The sequence below is a fragment of the Pseudophryne corroboree genome, chromosome 5 (assembly GCF_028390025.1).
Source record: "Pseudophryne corroboree isolate aPseCor3 chromosome 5, aPseCor3.hap2, whole genome shotgun sequence".
NCBI lineage: Eukaryota > Metazoa > Chordata > Amphibia > Anura > Myobatrachidae > Pseudophryne > Pseudophryne corroboree.
This window is the reverse complement of record NC_086448.1, coordinates 729,331,163-729,353,629: the sequence shown is the minus strand read 5'-3', so window position 1 is coordinate 729,353,629 and position 22,467 is coordinate 729,331,163. Positions and strand designations below refer to the sequence as shown.

At 46.4% G+C, this 22,467-nt stretch overlaps 1 long non-coding RNA gene across 1 annotated transcript; it reads right to left on the bottom strand.

Annotated features, from left to right (window-relative positions):
- Positions 1 to 17,637: 17,637 nt before the first annotated feature.
- On the bottom strand, positions 17,638 to 21,775 carry LOC134929380 (uncharacterized). Its single transcript, XR_010178522.1, has 2 exons — positions 21,732 to 21,775; positions 17,638 to 17,751 (listed from the first exon to the last, which is right to left on the bottom strand). It is a non-coding gene; the product is annotated as an uncharacterized LOC134929380 (long non-coding RNA).
- Between the last annotated feature and the right edge of the window lie 692 nt (positions 21,776 to 22,467).

The window sequence follows — 22,467 nt, the reverse complement described above, 5'->3', positions numbered from 1 at the left end:
AGGTGTTTCAACTCCTCGTGGACAGGTGGGGCCTTCCAGATGTGGATCTGATGGCGTCTCGACACAATCACAAGGTTCCGGTCTTCGGAGCAAGTACAAGAGATCCTCAAGCAGCGTTTGTGGATGCACTGGCAATTCCATGGAACTTTCAGCTGCCATACGTGTTCCCTCCGGTGTCACTCCTGCCCAGAGTAATAAGGAAGTTCAAGCAAGAAGGAGGAATCCTACTTCTGATCGCTCCTGCGTGGCCCAGACGGCATTGGTTCTCAGACCTTCAGGGTCTCTCAATACAGCGTCCTCTTCTACTTCCACAGCACCCAGATCTCCTCATTCAGGGCCCCTGTGTATATCAGGATTTAGCCTGGTTGGCTTTGACGGCATGGCTCTTAAAGCTTCCATCTTGAGGGTCAAAGGATTTTCTAAGGCGGTCATTCAAACTATGTTGAAGGCCCGGAAACCGGCTTCTGCTCGGATTTACAATAGGGTCTGGAATTCTTACTTTGATTGGTGCGCATCTAACAAGCATGACGCTTACCAGTTTAGTACAGCCAAACTTTTGGCCTTTCTACAACAGGGCCTGGATTTGGGCCTTCGTCTGGCCTCCAACAAGGTTCATATTTCTGCCTTGTCGGTTTGGTTCCAGAGAAAAATTGCGACTTTACCTGCTGTACATACGTTCACTCAGGGTGTGTTGCGGATTCAACCTCCCTATATCCCTCCTGTTTGCCCTTGGGACTTCTCGATGGTTTTAGAGGCGTTGCAAGGGTCTCCGTTTGAGCCTCTTGAACCTGCAGACCTTAAGTGGCTTTTCTCTTAAGGTATTGTTTCTGCTGGCTATTGCCTCTGCTAGAAGGGTGTTGGATCTGGGTGACTTGTATTGTAGGTCACCATATCCGATTTTTCACCATGATCAGGTGGTTCTTATAACACGTCCCGGATATTTACCTAAGGTGGTGTCTTCTTTCCACCTTAATCAGGAGATTGTGGTTCCGGCCTTTGCATCTCCTGAATTGTCTTTGAAAGAGCGGTCTTTGGATGTGGTACGGGCTATCCATATCTACGTGAAAAGAACTGCCTCCATCAGGAAGTCGGATTCTCTCTTTGTTCTGTTTGGTTTTTACAAATGTGGCTGGCCTGCTCACAAGCAGATCCTGGCCAGATGGATTAGAATGGTGATTGCACATGCTTATGTACAGGCTGGCCTTCCAGCTCCTGCTACCATAAAGGCCCATTCTACTCGGTCGGTTGGACCTTCTTGGCGACCCACCGTGGTGCGACCCTTGAACAATTGTGCAAGGCGGCTACGTGGTCCTCAGTGAACACGTTCATAAGGTTCTATGCCTTTGATACTTCCGCCTGCCAGGATGCTTCCTTTGGACGCCGGTTTCTTGTGCCCGCTACAGTGTGTCCCCTCCCATAAGGAACTGCTTTAGGACATCCCCAATGTCTTTCCCTGTGGAGCCCAGTGTACCCCGCAGCAGAAAATGAGATTTATGGTAAGAACTTACCATTGTTAAATCTCTTTCTGCGAGGTACACTGGGCTCCACCCTGATGCACTTAGCTTCCTTGGGTTGGTATGGCATTAGCCGTTGACACTTTCTCCTGTCGTGAGAATGTGGTGTATGTGGCTACTAACAGTTGTCATCTCTTTTGCTTGCTACTACATTGGACTGGTTAACAAAAACTAAACTCCTGGGCATGGATTGATGCTGGGTTAAAGAGGAGGTGGCGCTAGGCATTCTGGGAACAGTCAAAGTTTTGAGCCTGTTAGTGCCTCGGATCAAGATCCTACACCCCCAATGTCATTCCCTGTGGAGCACAGTGTACCTTGCAGAAAGAGATGTAACAACGGTAAGTTCTTACCATAAACCTCATTTTTTACAGTTGATATGTAGGTGGTATTAAATCAATTTGACTGAGTATTAAATAATGTAACTGAATAAGACACACATTTTCTGCACAAATTGTCATTCATGGTAATTTAAAGTTCCTAAAATGCTTTCTGTTTGGACATATATTTATTTGCACTACAAATGTGGATTGGTATTCCTGAAATACGAACACACCCGAATGTAGGGACTATGGGTCGAATCAAGTCTCTGTTCAAAATCACTTTGGGGAACCGACTCCCAGCTCAGGTCTATTGTCCGTTCGGAAATCGGATTTAAAAACCAAACTCAGGTCCATGTTTTTCAATTTTTTGCAATTTTGAAGGAATTCAAAACTGAACCAAAAAATGAATCTGAACCAAAACACTTGAGGGTGGTTTTTCTTAAACGAAAACACGATGATGACTTACAACCAAAACCAAATGTTATGCACACCAGTGCCTGCAGGAATGTACTGGTGTCTGAACTGTTATGCACACCAGTGCCTGCAGGAATGTACTGGTGTCTGAACTGTTATGCACACCAGTGCCTGCAGGAATGTACTGGTATCTGAACGGATAGGGATGCAAAACAAATGAACTCACAGACAGACTGGGGAATATGACATTACGTACACAGAAGGTGATAGGGTAACGAAATAAACACAAAGTGAACAGAGAAGCCCAGAGGCTAAGAAACTGGGTGTCTCCCTAGTATTAGGAATGCTCAGATGGAGAAAGCAAGATGTTGTGTTTTAATACGTAGAGAACCCGAAATGCTGTTGCTAAGGGCAACAGCAAAACCCTAAAGGGTTACCAACGGGTGTGGCAGTAAACTCCTTGGTCAGAGATGGAATGATAGACACAAGGAGAGTCTCCACAATCCTAATCCTCACTTGCAGTGCACAGGTTCAGTTTACTGCCACTAAACTGACACCTGAACACCCTGCACAGTGAGAAAGGATTTAGGCAGGCAAGTCTGAGAATACAGCCGCAAACTTGCTAAGTTCACAGAGTAGCAAAAGAACCCCAGCAAGTTAAACGACTGACTCCAGTCTTACTGCTAGGTCTGGATTGGCAGAGTGTAGTACCAAATCCCCAGGCCTATTTGCAGTAAGCAGCAACAAATACAAAGCTACACAGTACTGGCTAACTTTCAGGAACTAACTAACCAACAAAGATTCAGCAGCATCTGCTTAACCTGAGAAGAGGGTTTATAAAGCAGGTGCTGTCCACACCCCACTCAGACCTCACAGACTGTGAGCACAAAAACCAGCACCGGATCCCCTGCCGTGCACAGAGCCTGTAACCACTGCACAGCAGAAGACCCGAACCGGAGTATCAGCTGCGCTCAGGTTACTCCGCTAGCACTTGTCTCCCGGTTGCCATGACGACGTGGCAGCACAGGGCAGGAGACCCTAACAGTACCCCCCCTCTGACGAGGGGTCAAAGAACCCCTACCACCGGGTTTATCTGGGAACTGCGAGAAGAAAGAGCGTATCAGTCTGGGGGCATGAAGATCACAACTGCGCACCCACGACCGCTCCTCCGGGCCATACCCCTTCCAGTGCACCAAAAATGACAGCCGACCCCGAACCATCTTGGAGTCAAGAATCCTTTAAACAACAAACTCCCTCTGGCCACGTATCAGAAGAGGGGAAGGTCTTCCACTGGAAGGAGGATTACTAATCGCCCGTTTTAAAAGGGAACAATGAAATGTTTTATTGATACCCAAAGAACGGGGCAGATCTAACTGAAATGCCACTGGATTGATAACCCTGGTGATCTTATAAGGGCCGATGAACCAGGGGCCTAACTTATGAGATGGCTGTCTCAACTTCAAATTCTTGGTAGACAACCAGACGAAGTCTCCTAATTTGAAGCTGCAGGGTCTTTTCCGCTTATCAAAAACCCTTTGGCCACTAATGACACAGACACAAGGGCTTTCTTCACTTTCCTCCAAATACCTCTAAGGACCGAAACCACAGAGGAACCACCAGGCGTGGAGTCCAGGGGGTCAAAAGAATTGGCCTTAGGATGATACCCATACACACAAAGGAAGGGAGAGATCCCTGTAGCAGAGTGAGCCGCGTTGTTATAGGCAAACTCCGCCATGGACAGATGAGCAACCCAGTCAGTCTGACACTTGGAGACATAACACCTGAGGAACTGCTCCAAGGACTGGTTCACCCTTTCAGTCTGCCCATTAGACTGCGGATGGTAGCCTGACGACAAGCTGACAGAAATCTGGAGATCGGAACAAAATGCCCTCCAGAATTTGGCAACAAACTGGGATCCGCGGTCAGAGACCACATCAAGTGGCAACCCGTGGAGACGCACAACATGCAGCATAAATAATTCAGACAGGCGTCTGGCCGATGGCAGCCCAACCAGTGGAACGAAGTGCGCCATCTTCGAAAACCTGTCAACGACAACCCAGATGGCTGTCATCCCCGAGGATTTGGGCAAGTCCACAACAAAATCCATTGAAATGTGGGTCCATGGCTTAGATGGAATAGAGAGTGGATGTAATGGGCCAACAGGAACCCCTCTAGGAGTCTTATTTCGGGCACAGATGTCACATGCCCGAACCCACTGATCCACATCCTTAGCCACCGACGGCCACCACACCGCCCTAGATAGCAACTCCCGATTTCTGGCAATACCCGGGTGACATGCCGACTTCTTGGCATGGAATTCCAGGAACACTCGCTGTCTTAACCTAGGAGGCACAAACAAAAGACCTACCGGAAGGTCTGGAGGAGCCTGCTCCTGTGCTCTAAGGACTAATGACAAGAGGTCCTGGGTAATGCCCACTTTAATACATGATGGGGACACAACAGGCAACGGCTCCTCGGTGGTCTCCTGGATTGGAGCAAAACTCCGCGAGAGCGCATCAGCCTTGATGTTTTTTGACCCAGGGCGATATGTTATCAAAAAATTAAAGCGAGCAAAAAACAAAGCCCATCGTGCCTGACTGGCATTGAGACGCTTCGCTGACTCTAAATATGCCAGATTCTTATGGTCGGTGAGAATTGAGACCACAAACTTAGCCCCCTCAAGCCAGTGTCTCCACTCCTCGAGTGCATCCTTAATAGCCAACAATTCCCGGTTACCCACGTCATAATTCATCTCGGCAGGTGAAAATTTACGGGAAAAGTAAGCACAGGGATGAAGGCGATTATCAGACACTCCCATCTGAGAGAGCACTGCCCCAATACCCATCTCAGAGGCATCCACCTCCACCACAAAAGGACGCTCTGGATCTGGGTGTCGCAGCACCTTGGCCGAGACAAATGCCCTTTTGAGACGGGCAAAAGCCGCTTTAGCCTCACAAGACCAGTGAGCAACATCCGCCCCTTTCTTAGTGAGTGCCACCAAGGGCGCCACTATAGACAAAAATCCAGCGATAAAACGTCTATAAAAATTCGCAAAGCCCAGGAAACGTTGAAGCGCCTTCAAACTAGTGGGCTGCACCCAATCCAGGACTGCCTGTACCTTGGAACCCTCCATTTGGAAACCTTCTGGGGAGATAATATATCCTAGAAATGCGATTTGCTGAACTTCAAATTCGCACTTCTCCAGCTTCGCCCCAAGCCGGGGGTCTCTGAGTTTCTGGAGGACTAAGCGTACATGCTTCCGATGTTCCTCCAGGGAATGGGAGAAGATTAGGATGTCATCTAAGTATACAACTAAGAATCTATCCAAATATTCCCTGAGTACATCGTTCATGAAATCCTGGAAGACTGCCGGGGCATTACAGAGCCCAAAAGGCATCACCAAATATTCATAATGCCCTGAGTGGGTATTAAAGGCAGTCTTCCATTCATCCCCCTCTCTTATTCGGATTAGATTGTACGCCCCGCGTAGGTCAATCTTAGAAAAAATGGTGGCAGTACGAAGCTGGTCAAACAAGACCGAAATGAGAGGCAGTGGGTATGAGTTTTTAATCGTGATACGGTTCAATTCCCTGAAGTCGATGCAGGGTCGCAACGAACCGTCCTTTTTACCCACGAAGAAGAACCCCGACCCAACCGGAGACTGTGAAGGTCTGATAAATCCCTTAGCCAAGTTCTCCTGAATGTACTCTGCCATAGCCTGAGTCTCAGGACGTGACCGGGAGCACAACCTGCTCTTGGGAAGCTTAGCATTCAGCAACAAATCAATGGCACAGTCATAGGGGCGATGGGGAGGTAGTACCTCTGCAACTTTTTTGGAGAACACGTCCGCAAAATCTGCATAACACCCTGGCAATCTTGGCAAACTTAGCTGCGAGAGCCTGACTGGAAGGCTCAAGCAACTCCTGAAACAATCAGTACCCCAACTAAGAATCTCCCCAGAGACCCAGTCAAATTGAGGATTGTGGGCCCTTAACCAGGGTAACCCCAACACCAATGGGGCAAAAGTACAGACAGTCACATAAAAGGACAATTTTTCAGAGTGTGTGGCTCCAATAAACAAAGAAATCTGGCTAGTGCAAGAGGTAATTTTACCTTGGGATAATGGTTCCCCGTTTAACCCACAAATCTCAATTTCCAATGCCAAGTGTACTAAGGGAACAGAGTGTGTCAGGGCGAATTGGCAGTCCATAAAAACCCCGTCGGCCCCACTGTCCACAAAGGCCTCAGTCTTGACAGTTTGACCGAGGATCTTCAAGGTCACCGGAATGCTAAAAGTCTTCTTGGGAAATTCTGACTTCTGGCCTGACAGGATATTTCCCATCACCCTCAGGCCCTGAAGTTTTCCGGCTTTTCTGGGCATGATACTACCACATGACCTTTATTCCCACAGTACAAACACAACCCCTGCTGTCTCCTCCGCGTCTTCTCACGCGAGGAGAGGCGGGTAGCCCCAATCTGCATAGGCTCCTCGGAAAATTCTTCAGAGTCTGAGGTTCCCTTGGGAAAGAAGGAAACCTCGGTCTCCCTTTCAAGCCTACGCTCTCTCAGCCTTCTATCCACCCGGATGGATAACTGCATGAGCTGATCCAAGCTATCAGGCAAGGGATATTGTACCAGTTGGTCTTTTATCTGGTTATAAAGACCTCTTCGGTACTGGTGTCTCAGGGCTGGGTCATTCCACTGGGTATCATGGGCCAACCTCCGAAACTCCGTACAGTAAACCTCAACTGGCCTTCGCCCTTGCTTAAGGATCGAAATCTGAGCCTCGGCTGAGGCCGTCTTGTCAGGGTCATCATACAACATGCCCAGTGCCGTAAAAAAAGCATCAACACTTTTAAGCGACGGACAGTCAGGCTGCAACCCATATGCCCAGACCTGTGGGTCTCCTTGTAGCAAGGAAATCACTATGCCCACCCGCTGAATCTCCGACCCAGAAGACTGAGGCCTAAGCCGGAAGTATAGCTTGCAGCTCTCCTTGAAACAAAAGAACTGCGAGCGATCTCCAGAAAAACGATCCGGGAGATTTACTTTCGGCTCCTTAACCCCTGAAGGTGCTGCTGCTGCGGGAGCTCCGCCAGCGGCCTGGGAGGTGTGCATTTTAATGGACAAATCATTAAATTGTCGAGTCAGGACCTGCACCTGATCGACCACCTGTTGCAACGTATTTTGAGGGGTATGCTCCATATTCCCACAAAATTTCACAGGAGTATTAGGCTGCTGAATATGTTCTGCACGCCTGCAGGAATGTACTGGTGTCTGAACTGTTATGCACACCAGTGCCTGCAGGAATGTACTGGTATCTGAACGGATAGGGATGCAAAACAAATGAACTCACAGACAGACTGGGGAATATGACATTACGTACACAGAAGGTGATAGGGTAACGAAATAAACACAAAGTGAACAGAGAAGCCCAGAGGCTAAGAAACTGGGTGTCTCCCTAGTATTAGGAATGCTCAGATGGAAAAAGCAAGATGTTGTGTTTTAATACGTAGAGAACCCGAAATGCTGTTGCTAAGGGCAACAGCAAAACCCTAAAGGGTTACCAACGGGTGTGGCAGTAAACTCCTTGGTCAGAGATGGAATGATAGACACAAGGAGAGTCTCCACAATCCTAATCCTCACTTGCAGTGCACAGGTTCAGCTTACTGCCACTAAACTGACACCTGAACACCCTGCACAGTGAGAAAGGATTTAGGCAGGCAAGTCTGAGAATACAGCCGCAAACTTGCTAAGTTCACAGAGTAGCAAAAGAACCCCAGCAAGTTAAACGACTGACTCCAGTCTTACTGCTAGGTCTGGATTGGCAGAGTGTAGTACCAAATCCCCAGGCCTATTTGCAGTAAGCAACAACAAATACAAAGCTACACAGTACTGGCTAACTTTCAGGAACTAACTAACCAACAAAGATTCAGCAGCATCTGCTTAACCTGAGAAGAGCGTTTATAAAGCAGGTGCTGTCCACGCCCCACTCAGACCTCACAGACTGTGAGCACAAAAACCAGCACCGTATCCCCTGCCATGCACAGAGCCTGTAACTACTGCACAGCAGAAGACCCGAACCGGAGTATCAGCTGCGCTCAGGTTACTCCGCTAGCACTTGTCTCCCGGTTGCCATGACGACGTGGCAGCACAGGGCAGGAGACCCTAACACCAAAACACAAGGGTCTGTGCTAGAGATGAGCGGGTTCGGTTCACAGAGAACTGAACCCTACCGGACTTCACGTTCCGAGCCTGGATCCGAGTCAGGCTCGGGTTTTCCTGCCTGACTTGGAAACCAGAACGAGGCAAAACGTCATCATCCCGCTGTCGGATTCTCGCGGGGTTTGGATTCCATATAAGGAGAGTGCATTGGAGAGTGTACAGAGAGGATGTGTCTCCGTTCTCTCAGTGTCCGTGTCTTGTGCTGCATCTGTTCAGTCACAGTGGTTGTGTCCTCTTGCTGCCATAAGTCCAGTGCTGCTGTATACGGTGCTGTGTTGTGCTGTATCAGTTCATTGGTGGTGTATTCTGCTGCATCAGTCCAGTGGTAGTGTCCTGTGCATCAGCCATTAGTCATTCCAGTGACCAGTCACAGTGGTATCCTCTGCTGCCATATGTCCAGTGCTGCTGTATAATAATAACAACAAGTCCCTTACAGTGTTGCTGTGTTGTCCTGTATCAGACCAGTGGTAGTGTCCTGTGCATCAGCATCAGCCAGCAGTCCTTCCAGTGACCAGTCAAGTGGTATCCTCTGCTGCCATATGTCCAGTGCTGCTGTATAATAATAGCAAGTCCCTTACAGTGCTGCTGTGTTGTCCTGCATCAGACCAGTGGCAGTGTCCTGTGCATCAGCCATCAGTCAGTCCAGTGACCAGTCACAGTGGTATCCTCTGCTGCCATATGTCCAGTGCTCCTGTGCCGCATATTGTATTATATAACTCCAGAAAATTAATGGAGAACAAAAATGTTGAGGATAAAATAGCGAAAGATCAAGAACCTCTTCCTCCTAGTGCTGAAGCTGCTGCCACTAGTCATGACATAGACGATGAAATGCATCTGTCAAGGCCGATGCCCCCAAAAAATAAATTTAAATGGTCTGAGGAGAAACTTAAACTTGTCAATATGCCATTTACGACACGGAGTGGCAAGGAATGGCTAAGGCCCTGGCCTATGTTCATGACTAGTGGTTCAGCTTCACATGACGATGGAATCCCTCATCCTCCCACTGGAAAAATGAGAAGAGTTAAGCTGGAAAAAGCACAGAAAAGAACTGTGCGTCTAGGATGGTATCACAAATCCCCAAGGAGAGTCCAAGTGTATCAGCGGTTGCGATGCCTGACCTTCCCAACACTGGACGGGAAGAGGTGGCTCCTTCCACCATTTGCATGCTCCCTGCAAGTGCTAAAAGGAGCACCCACAGTCCAGTTTCTGATATTCAAATTGAAGATGTCACTGTTGAAGTACACCAGTATGAGGATATGGGTGTTGCTGGCGCTGAGGAGGAAGTTGACGATGAGGATTCTGATGGTGATGTAGTTTGTTTAAAACAGGCACCGGGGGAGACACCTGTTGTCCGTGTGATTAAAAAGCCCATTGTGATGCCTGGGCAAAATACCAAAAATGCCACCTCTTCGTGTGGAATTATTTCTCCACAAATCCGGACAACAGGTGTTAAGCCATGTGTTGCCTCTGTCAATCTGTAATAAGTAGGGGTAAGGTTGTTAACCACCTAGGAACATCCTCCCTTATACGTCACCTGCAGCGCATTTATCAGATGTCAGTGTCAAGTTGTGAAACTTTGGGTAAGAGTGTAAGCAGTCCACTGGCACCTAAATATCTTCTTCCACTTGTACCCAAGCTCCTGCAAGCCACATCACCAACTCCCTGAACATCAACTTCCTCCTAAACCATAAACGTCAGTAGTCCTGCAGGCCATGTCCCTGGCAAGACTCCTTGCAATGTCCCTGGCAAGACTCAGGAGGATCCTTGAGTGGTACACCTACTGCTGCTGCTGCCACTGCTTTTGTTGCTGTTGGGAGTCGATCGTCATCCCAGAGGGGAAGTCGGAAGACCACTTGTACTACTTCAACTAAGCAATTGACTGTCCAACACTCCTTTGTGAGGAAGATGAAATATGACAGCAGTCATCATATTGAAAAGCGGATAACTGAGGCCTTGACATCTCTGTTGGTGTTAGACGTGCATCCGGTATCTGCCATTAGTGCAGTGGGATTAAGACAATTAATGGAGGTATTGTGTCCCCGGTACCAAATCCCATCTAGGTTGCACTTCACCAGGAAAGCGATACCGAGAATGTACACAGACATCAGGAAAAGTGTCACCAGTGTCCTAAAAAATGCGGTTGTATCCAGTGTCCACTTAACCACGGACATGTGGATAAGTGGAACAGGGCAGACTAAGGACGATATGACTGTGACAGCCCATTGGGTAGATGTATTGCCTAGCGCAGCAACAACAGCAGCAGCAGCGGCACCAGTAGCAGCCTCTCGCAAATCCAAACTCGTTTCTAGGTAGGCTATGCTGTGTATCACCGCTTTCCGTAAGAGGCACACTGCTGACAACCTCTTACGGAAACTGAGGGACATCATCGCGCATTGGCTTTCCTCACTTAGACTCTCCTGGGGATTTGTGATATCGGACAACGCCACCAATATTGTGCATGCATTACATCTGGGCAAATTCCAGCAGGTCCCATGTTTTGCACATACAATTCATTTGGTGGTGCAGAATTTTTTTTTAAATGACAGGGGCATGCAGGAGATGCTGTCGGTGGCCTTTCGACATTCTGCCACTGCATGCCAAAGACCGGAGCACCAGCAAACACTCGTGAACCTGCCCTGCCATCAACTGAAGCAAAAGGTGGTAACGAGGTAGAATTCAACACTTTATATGCTTCAGAGGATGGAGGAGCAGCAAAAGGCCAATAAAGCCTATACATCTGCCTATGATATAGGCAAAGGAGGGGGAATGCACCTGACTCAAGCGCAGTGAAGAATGATTTCCGTGTTGTGCAAGGTTCTCCAACCCTTTGAACTTGCCACACTGAAGTCAGTTCAGACAGTGCCAGCTTGAGTCAGGTCATTCCCCTCATCAGGCTTTTGCAGAAGCAGCTGCAGAAATTAAAGGAGGAGCAAAGACAGAGTGATTCCGCTAAGCATGTGGGACTTATGGATGGAGCCCTTCATTTGCTTTGCCAGGATTCAAGGCTGTTCAATCTGTTGAAATCAGAGCACTACATTTTGGCCACCGTGCTCAATCCTAGGTTTAAAGCCTACGTTGTATCTCTCTTTCCGGTAGATACAAGTCTGCAGAGGTGCAAAGACCTGCTGGTGAGTAAATTGTCAACTCAAGTGGAACGTGACCCGTCAACAGCTCCTCCTTCAATTTCTCCCACCACTGGGGCTACAAGGAAAAGGATAAGATTTCCTAGCCCACCCACTGGCGGTGATGCAGGGCAGTCAGGAGCGAAAGCTGACATCTGGTCCAGACTGAAGGACCTGCCAACGATTACTGACATGTCTACTGTCACTGCATATGATTCTGTCACCATTGAAAGAATGGTGGAGGATTATATGAGTGACAGCATCCAAGTAGACATGTCAGACAGTATGTATACTGGCAGGAAAATTAGGCAATTTGGATGCCCTTGCACAAACTGGTTTTATTTTACCTAAGTTGCCCCCCCTCCAGTGTGTACTCCGAAAGAGTGTTTAGTGCAGCCGGTAACCTTGTCAGCGATCGGCGTAGGAGGTTACTTCCACAAAATATGGAGAAGATGATGTTCATTAAAATTAATTATAAATTCCTCCCGGAAGTCCTTGACTAGCAATTGTCTCAGGAAAGTTCACAGGGACCTGTGATGGTAGATTCCAGTGGGAATGAATTAATACTCTGTGAGGAGGAGGATGTACACAGTGAAAGGGGTGAGGAATTGGAGGATGTAGAGCCAGTTTGTGCAAGGAGAGATTGATTGCTTCTTTTTTGGTGGGGGCCCAAACAAACCAGTCATTTCAGTCACAGTCATGTGGCAGACCCTGTCGCTGAAATGATTGGTTTGTTAAAATGTGCATGTCCTGTTTATACAACATAAGGGTGGGTGGGAGGGGCACAAGGATAATTCCATCTTGCACCTCTTTTTCTTCTTTGCATCATGTGCTGTTTGGGGACTATTTTTTTAAAGTGCCATCCTTTCTAACACTTCCGTATATGTGCAGTGGTACTGCCGTATAATTCCAGTGATATTGCCGTATAATTCCAGTGATATTGCTGTATAATTGCAGTATAATAATTCCAGTGGGAATTGTTTGTGTTGCTTGGCTTAGTCATACAGGCACCTCGGTGCAACTTTTAGTTCTAAAAACAATATTGTGAGGTGTTCAGAATAGACTGGAAATGAGTGGAAATTAATGTTATTGAGGTTAATAATACCGTAGGATCAAAATTACCCCCAAATTATGTGATTTTAGCTGTTTTTATGTTATTTTTCAAAAATCATCCAGATCCAAAACCAAAACACAAAAGTGGAATTAGAACCAAAACCAAAACACAAAACAAGAAAAGTGCCAGCCACACATCTCTAGTCTGTGCACATCTCTAATTTGCACCTATCTTAATGATAATGAGAATAAGTAACATTGGTGAGTATGGTGTTGACACGGTATGTGTTCAGCACCCAGGCAGTCATGTGACCAATGTCAGAATCCCAGTTAGGGTTAGGCACTAGGGGAGGTGGTTAGCTAGCCCCCACCCCGTGGTGGGGGGAGGGTGGGGGGTTAAGGTAAGGGAGGGTAAAATTACTTACCCCCTCCGATGTTATGATATTCAGTGTCGGGATGCTGCTGTCGGTCATGTGACTACTGTCATCCCGACTACTGGTACCTCATACCGAACCCGCTGACACTGACTTGGTGGCAAATCCATGGAACTTATCAAAACAGCTTTAGAAGGTAAATATGAAAAGCACAATTTGCAAGTTACTGCTACTGTAAATCAATGGCAAAGTAAATACATTTGTACTACTGTATGATTAAGACAATATTACAAAGTAGGCATAAGTGGAACACTTGTTCTTGCATTGTTATTTGTATGTAGTTTTGCTTTTTTAAGTTGTTAATATTTAATATTTTATCATCATTCTTTCATATCTATGAACGACGTTCAAATAAAAATCAAATTAAGTTTTATGATAAAGGAAACAATTATTGAATGACTTATTTATAATGCTACATTGGACTGTACTTTCAGATAGCAATAAAATAATTCAACAGTTAAATAATGTACTTTGTTCAGTCATCAGAATCATTATTAGGCGTCCACTGGAAAAATATCTTTGCCTAATTACCATAAGTTTAATTGCCTACATTAATGTATTAATGATAGGATCTGAAGTTGATAACAGTGGGACAGCAACCTTACAGTAGAAAAAATATTGTGTGTTTATTGCCAGATTAAAGATCCTGCTCTCAGAATTGCTCAGAATTGGAACAGATTGTGTCCTGTCAGACGGCTAGACTACTGTCGCTCACTGCATGTATTTTTATGAAGCTATGAATATTTTTCTGCCTATTGGCCCGAATCCCGATGCAGAGTTTAGTGCACAACTGTTCGTGGAGCATATTGTTTGTGTTTTAGCACTAAGCATGCACTAAAAAGCTGTACAGATGCCCTGCAAAAGCACTACATATGCCCTGGAAAGCACTACACATGCAATTGAGAACACTGCACATGCACTAAAAAGCACTACACATGCACTGGAAAGCACTACACACATGCACGGGAAGGCACTTCACACATGCACTGGAAAGCACTACACACATCTCACTGGAAAGCACTTCACATGCACTGGAAAGCCACATGCACTGGAAAGCACTATGCATGTGTGGAGATATGCCCCGGTGCTGGGACAGCATGTCCGCTCCCAGCACCGGGAGTGCAGTGAGACACTGAGGCAGACTGGGATCAAGGAGCGATGGCCAATAGGAAGTGGCCGCGGCAAGTCACTCAGCGCTCGCCGCGTCATAGGCCCCGCCTCCGGCGAGTGACATCAGATGCAGCCGGGACCGAGAGAAGGGAGACAGCCGTGCAGAAGAGCAGCGAAGATCTCCAGAGGCTGCGGAAGAGGCCAGAAGATGCCGTGGTCCAGGAAGATGTCCAGTGACGGCTGGGCGCGAAGAAGAGGCGGCGGCGCTGACCCGGACGGACCAGCAGCAGAAGAGCGCATCCAGGACTGAGAAGTGCTGCAGTGGTGGGAAGAAACAGCTGTGAAGTTCCCGACTACACCCTTCTTCACCGTGAGGTAGGCCCTTCTAAAGACCTACACCTTCTTGCCAAGACCACCGGGGATCGGGCACTAGGCCCGTGGAGCATTTTCAGGCATTAGGCCTGTGCCCACAGTAGAGGGCATTGGGCCCTAGTCAAAGTGTGTCCCATTAGAAAATAAGGTGACTCCGGGCATTAGGCCCAGGTCACCCAACCAGCCCCTGTTAGGCGGGCACTAGGCCCATGGGATAAAGTCAGGCCTCTAGCCTGTGCATAACTAGGGGGCACTAGGCCCAGTATAAATAGAGTGTGCCCAGTGAATAAGGGTGGTACTGGGCGCTAGGCCCAGGCCACTCCAAACTAACCTCCAAGTAGGCAAGCCCATAGGCCTGATCAGCATAATAAGAGTGATCTGGGTGCTAGGCCTGGATCACTGTAAGTAATTTAAAGTGTTCTTGTCCTGTGTGGAGGAGCGGTCCAGCTCCACACACGTAATTACAACAGCTCTAGGAGTTAGGAATTTAAAGGGACAGGACGTTGTTGATGCTTGTACTGTGATATTGTGATGTGTGCCGTTTTCCGTGCAGGGCAGAGTTTGTTTATAGTTTGTGCATAGAGTTTGTGTTGCATCGGAATCCGGTCTCTAAGTAGATAGTAACTAGGTTGACACTATCTAGGTCGACCACTATTGGTCAACAGTAACTAGGTCAACAGGGTTTGTAGGTCGCTAGGGTCTCTAGGTCGACATTTTCTAGGTCGACTGGTCAAAAGGTCAACATGAGTTTTTCACGATTTTTTCTTTTTTTTAACCTTTTCATACTTAACGATCCACGTGGACTACAATTGGGAACGGAAACCTGTGCCAAGCGCAGCGTTAGCGGAGCGAGGCACCTTGCCCAAAGCATGGCGAGTGAAGCGAGCCATGTGAGGGGACATGGTGCACTAATTGGGGATCCCGGTCACTCTATGAAGAAAACGACACCAAAACCCCCATAAAAAACTCATGTCGACCTTTTGACCTGTCGACCTAGACCATGTTGACCTAAAAACCCTGTCGACCTAGTTACTGTCGACTAATAGTGGTCGACCTAGACACTGTCAACCTAGTTACTATCTACTTTCCATAACACACCCGTTGCACCACATACACCTGAGCTAGTTTGAGGGCTCTGTTAATGAAGCTAGTGTAGCGGACGCACACTAGGTTAGTTTTTTGGCCCTGCACGGCTGTTGTTTCTTTCCGCCTCCTTGCAGGGACTTGTAAGTGGAGAAGATCCGAGAACAAGATTGGCAACGGTGAGCATCATCTGTGTCTGCCTGTCCCTTTGCCCATCTGTTCACTGAGCGCCGGTTCAGTGGACCTTGCTCGGCCGTGCAAGGTCCAGCTACACTTCAGCACATGAGTGCTGCATAGGTGAGAGTTGGGTGGCTGAGGCTTCATGCCGATGATGATTTTCACCTAACCGGTGAAGGTTACCGCCACCCCTGGCGTATCCTCCTTTCCTTTGGAAAGAGAGTTGATACTCCATTGATTTCCTTTCCTTCCCAGTTTGACTATCATCTGCTTCTGGAAGGGGATCACCGCATTCGGGTTCCAGTAAAGATTCCATGTCCGTCAAGGTTTCCATGACCTGAAGGTGAGAGTATGACGCGAGGTAAGCAGCAAGACTACACCTGCACGGCAGCAGGCACTGCACCCGCAACCTCTCACACATGCACTGGAAAGCACTGTATGATGCACTGGAAATCAGTAACATGCACTGGAAAGCACTACACAAGCACTGGAACTAAAAGTATGCCAGTACGGTCTATGAAAAATCGTGTAATAGCTGTATTGGGGCATACTCATGAAGGTAAAAATTAGAGAGGATGTACTGCAGGCTATGCAATGTTAGATGTAAGCAACAGCGCATCTATAACAAGTGCAGGGTGTGTGGGACCCTGGGTCTAGGGAGCCCACACTACACACCTTGTACCTGTATAATTATATTCACCTCTCCAGAGTCCCACATAGGTGGTGCTGCAGCAGCAGTAGAACTTTCTGGGAAAATTGCCATTTTACCAGAGATTTACACATGCACAATAGAGAAGTCACTAGGAACATGGCATGAGCACAATGCTCCTGGAAACCTGCACCTGCCAGAGACTACTGTGGCACAGAGAGGAGTGGGCCTGCACAGAGCACTCCTCTCTTAAATCTCCCCTGATATAAGCTTAACTACACATTTTTAAGATGTATCTTTTACACCTACGGTAGCAAAGGCTTTTGGTGCTGCTGATTATGATGATAATCACTTATAACAAACAAAGAGTAAATATGGCACAGGCACACCACAAGATACTGTGGCAGGGACAGCATGATTTCACCTGAGGTTAATGTGGAATGGCAGGCTTTTGAAGGATTTGAACAGCAGTAACAGGTCTGAAGGAATCCAGTCCGTGTATTAGCTGAGTCTGTGGTAAGCCACAGCTGGGCTAATTACTTCACCTTGTCTGCTGTCTTTAAAAATGTGTTGTGTTCAGTAGGTCATTGCTACTTATACCAGTAAGTGGCCAGGTGATAGTTTGGGTGAGTCTGAGGATAAGTTAGGAGCCATTAGGAATATGCACTGTTTGTGACTATCAGAACTTGGAATGTTATACTGCTGTTACAATAAAATGCGTGTAAAACATGACCTGCAAAACCTGCATGTGAAGCTGTATCCTGCCTGAGTTGGAAATAAAGTGTGTCGGATTTTACTCCGTCTATGTGATTCCTGTCACATTCGGCACCTAAACAGGGACAACATTTTTAGACGGTATGCACGGCAAACCCTAAACGGATCCACCCACAGCAGCAGTGAGATGCATTGTGGATGCTACTCGCTGCACAGTGGTTTGGTGAGTGTAAATCTTTAAACAGCACAACCTATATTTGGCATGACGGCTGCAAAAAATTTCCCCCTGATGAAACCACCCTCTTTCGTCTGATGGTACAGATCGAAGACTGTGATATCTGGGCCTTGGTTGACACAGGCAGTGGAGTTACTATTATTCCGGCTAACCTTGTTTCTCCCAGGTCTGCAAACAAACAGTGGTAACTGTTCAATCACTCTGGAGATACTTACAGTGGGGCAAAAAAGTATTTGGACAGCCACCGATTGTGCAAATTGACCCACTTGAGAGATGAGAGATGTCTGTAATTTCCATCATAGGTACACTTCAACTGTGAGAGACAGAATCTGGAAAAAAAAACAGGAAATCACATTGTATGATTTTTAAACAATTTACTTGTATGTTCTTGTGGAAAATAGATATTTGGACACCTACCAAGCAGCAAGATTTCTGGCTCTCACAGACCTGTTACTTTTTCTATAAGACACTCTTCTATCCTCCACTCATTACCTGTATTAATGGCACCTGTTTGAACTGGTTATCTGTATAAAAGACACCTGTCCACACACTCAAACAGTCCGACTGCTACCTATCCACGATGGCCAAGACCAGAGAGCTGTCTAAGGCCACCAGGGACAAAATTATAGAGCTGCACAAGGCTGGGATGAGCAACTCGACAATAGGCAAGCAGCTTGGTGAGAAGAGATCAACTGTTGGCGCAGTTATTAAAAATGGAAGAAATACAAAATCACTGACAAGCTCCCTTGACCTGGGGCTCCATGCAAGATCTCACCTCGTGGGGTATCAATAATCTTGAGAACGGTGAGGAATCAGCCCAGAACTACACGGGGACCTGGTCAATGACCTCAAGAGAGCTGGGACCACAGTCGCTAAGGTTACCATTAGGAACACACTACGTAGTCATGAATTTAAATCCTGTAGTGCCCGAAACGTCGAAAGGTCCCCCTGCTTAAGCCAGCACATGTCCAGGTCCATCTAAAGTTTTCCAGAGACCATCTGGATGATCCAGAGGAGGATGCGGAGAATGTAATTTGGTCAGATAAGAGCAAAATCAAACTTTTTGGTATAAACTCCACTCGTCTTGTTTGAAGGGAGAAGATTGATGAATGGCATCCCAAGAACACCATACCCACTGTGAAGCACGGGGGTGGAAACATCATGCTTTGGGGCTGCTTATCTGCAAAGGGGACAGGACGACTGATCCGTATTAAGGAGAGGATGAATGGGGCCATGTATCGTGAGATTTTGGCCTTAAACCTCCTTCTCTCAGTAAGAGCATTGAAGATGGAACGTGGCTGGTCTTCCAGCATGACAATGACCCAAAACACACCGCCCGGGCAACTAAGGAGTGGCTCCGTAAGAAGCATTTCAAGGTCCTGGATTGGCCTAGCCAGTCTCCAGACCCCAACCCAATAGAAAATCTGTGGAGGGAGTTGAAAGTCCGTGTTGACCAGCGACAGCCCAAAACATGATAGATCTAGAGAAGATCTGCATGGAAGAGTGGGACAAAATACCTGCTACAGTGTGTACATACCTGGTCAAGGACTACAGGAAACGTTTGACCTCTGTAATTGCCAACCGAGGTTATATTACAAAGTATTGATGTAGCGCCCTAACATAGGAAGACCATGGGAGTTTATTTAGAGGTATGACAAGTTATTATGACCCATTGAATTATACTATGTAATGGTGTATATAAATGAATTCATGTATTTTCCATTATATATATATATTTAACTATGTATGTGGCTGGTAATGATTACATGGTGTACAGGGCTGATACTACTTATGGGACATCTGGAGAGATTGTTCCAGAAACTGACCCTCACGCTGCTATAACGGTCAAATGGCAGAGACCGCACGAGGAGGAGAGCAGGTGCACAAAAGTCAGTTGGTGCTGGTGATGTAGGAGACTGGATGCAGCTGGGAACTGCTGAACACAGCCAGCCCCGAGAGCGGTGAGAGGAGACAAGTGACAGCCGCTAGGGAGAACCGGCAGAACTTTACAAGGGGAGCGCGGTGAGAGTGTGACGCAGCCCCAGTGGTGCAAGTATGCGGGTACGCTCGGGTACGGAGTACCCTTAAGAATTCGGCAGCGGGTACGCAGTACCCACTACCACACACTTTGCCATTCCCACAATTATAATGTGCCACAAAGCAACAAGACCATGGTGCTTGGCAGCATGATGGCTCCTCCCACTTTGTCAGGGTTACTGGGAGTGCGACAGTGGCTGTATTTTCCTGTTATAATGGAGGAATTACTATATATTGTTATTAAATTGGGGGCATTACTATATATTTCTATTATACTGGAGGTATCACTATATATTTCTATTATACTGGAGGTATCACTATATATTTCTAATATACTGGAGGTATCACTATATATTTCTAATATACTGGAGGCATTACTATATATTTTTAGCCTTGCCTCCAGATAAAAAAAAAGGGGGGGCTGTCGTATGGCCACGCCGCTAGTGTCATGTAGCCACTCCCACTAGCAGCATGTGGCTACGCCCCATCACCACACATGGCCTCGCCCATTTTTCGACACTCAGTACCACTAAGAAAATATTTCTACTTGCACAACTGCGCAGCCCAGACAAGACGTGGTCGGGAGCCCGGAGTCTGCACGGTACCTGCCAGCTATCCTTCCAGGCATCGGGAGGAGAGGAGGAGATCACACTGAGGTATTGTGCCGCTGCACGCTGCCCTCACAGAGTCTTCCAGGCAGGCAGGGGAAGGTGGTGTGACCCGGTGGAGAGCCCTCTTAGAGTCCTCTGAGCGGCAGAAGCAGCGAGAGGGGAAGCGGAGTTGGCCGGTGCTATAACAACATAGACGCCAGTAGCAGCCTAGCAACAGCCACACACACCCTAACCCCAGGCCGAGCCACAGAGTGAGGCGCCTATAAGCAGTGAAGAAGCGGCCTATGCAAATGAGAGAGGAGGAGTAGGGAGAGCCCCTTACTGCAGCATCAATGGGCGGAGGTGTAAGTGTATTTAAGCAGATATTCATTGTACACTGTACACCAGCAGTACTATCGCTCTAGTCTATGACAGGAGTGGGACTGATTATACTAGCGCTAGACAACAGATATAGAAGAGTCAACTATAGTACAGAGGAATCAAATTTTATTGCATCATTAGTCCAGTGTGGATTGTACAGTATCGGTTCCTGCTCCATCGTAAGAAATTAAGAAAGCTGGAAAGTGCTAGAGGGCTATGTATATGTACCTGTGGAACTGTGCCCAAGGACTATAGTAGCGCTGCATAAATATTTCTAGCAGTGTCAGTTACCAGTGTTGCACATCATCAAATTAGCACTGGTGCAGGTGAATCGGAACATTAAGCAGCCCTGAGGATTAATTTTTGAAGGATAGGAACTGCTATGTATACAAAGGGTGTCGTTCTGCTCAGGAAACAGTAAGAGCGGAGACCAAGACATTAAGCGCAGCAGTTATATAAAGACAGCAAATAAAAGCAGAGTCAATAGTAAAGGGATAGTCCAAATTAATCTGCATTTTATAAATAGTTGCTGAACAATTCACCTGTTCCATAAGTACAAGGTGAAGAGACTGGTAGTCAGCATATAAAAGACTCTACTGTTATGAGCCAAACTACTTCAAGTACACCAAGACTGTGATTATATTTCATATATTGCTTCTAACCCGGATATCGCCTAAGGGACAGCTTAAACACTTAAACTCTGCAGGAACATAGAGGACCCTTGTGTTAGGAAATACACAGGAATACAGTTGGTTAAGGAGGTACAGCCGCCAGGGATCAGATATACTAACGTCCCAAGGAGTACCCTATAAAATTGTATTGCTACAAATACACATCTACTGTGAAGGGAAAAAGCCGATTGTTAGTGTTTGATACATATAAGTTAAGAAGTACCTTCTACTCAGCAGACCACAGAGAAACATTTATAACATTATATAGGACAGTAACTTGCAATAATTTTCCAGACTGAGCCAAGAGGCCTTTCACTAGCTAAAGGGAGAATTGAAGGTTATGGTTTAGTAATGATGTTACATAGTCTGTACTAAATGCTGATGTTTTCATAGGTTTATGGGCCCTATAGTGCACTATCACCCTAAGAGTACCCGGGTCACTCAAACACCTATAGGTGTTATTTCAAAGAGTATTTTTTTTGTAATGCATGCATTTGGAAATGTATGGTATAGAGTATATAGGATATTCTATGCTATAAAGAGATAAGCTGAGATAAAGATTTATTACAATATAATTGCAAAGTTATAAGTGAGAGAAGTGGTTGTGTCTTATTTGCCATAAATACTTACCAATAGGGTTAATTGAGAATCCAGTTGACCGTTGGAGTGAATCTGAAACACAAGGAAGAACAGACAGTTGTGAAGGTACAGGTCAAAGTGCAACCAAGGGGAAGGGTATTACAGGTTGAGTATCCCATATCCAAATATCCGAAATACGGAATATTCCGAAATACGGACTTTTTTGAGCGAGAGTGAGATAGTGAAACTTTTGTTTTTTGATGGCTCAATGTACACAAACTTTGTTTAATACACACAGTTATTAAAAATATTGTATTAAATGACCTTCAGGCTGTGTGTATAAGGTGTATATGAAACATAAATTAATTGTGTGAATGTAGACACACTTTGTTTAATGCACAAAGTTATAAAAAATATTGGCTTAAATTACCTTCAGGCTGTTTGTATAAGGTGCATATAAAACATAAATGCATTCTGTGCTTAGATTTAGGCCCCATTGCCATGATATTTCATTATGGTATGCAATTATTCCAAAATACGGAAAAATCCCATATCCAAAATACCTCTGGTCCCAAGCATTCTGGATAAGGGATACTCAACCTGTAATACATGCTCTTCATTGGCTTTCCCAAGCAAGCCTAAACTACATAAGTGCTTGGGTGGAGGCACGCCTTAGTAGTCACTGATAGTAACCTCCTCACTGCAGGGAAATAGTGGGTAGGAAAGGGTTACATTGAGTTAAACTTTTATATTGTCCAAATATTTATTTTTCGCTAGAATATACAAA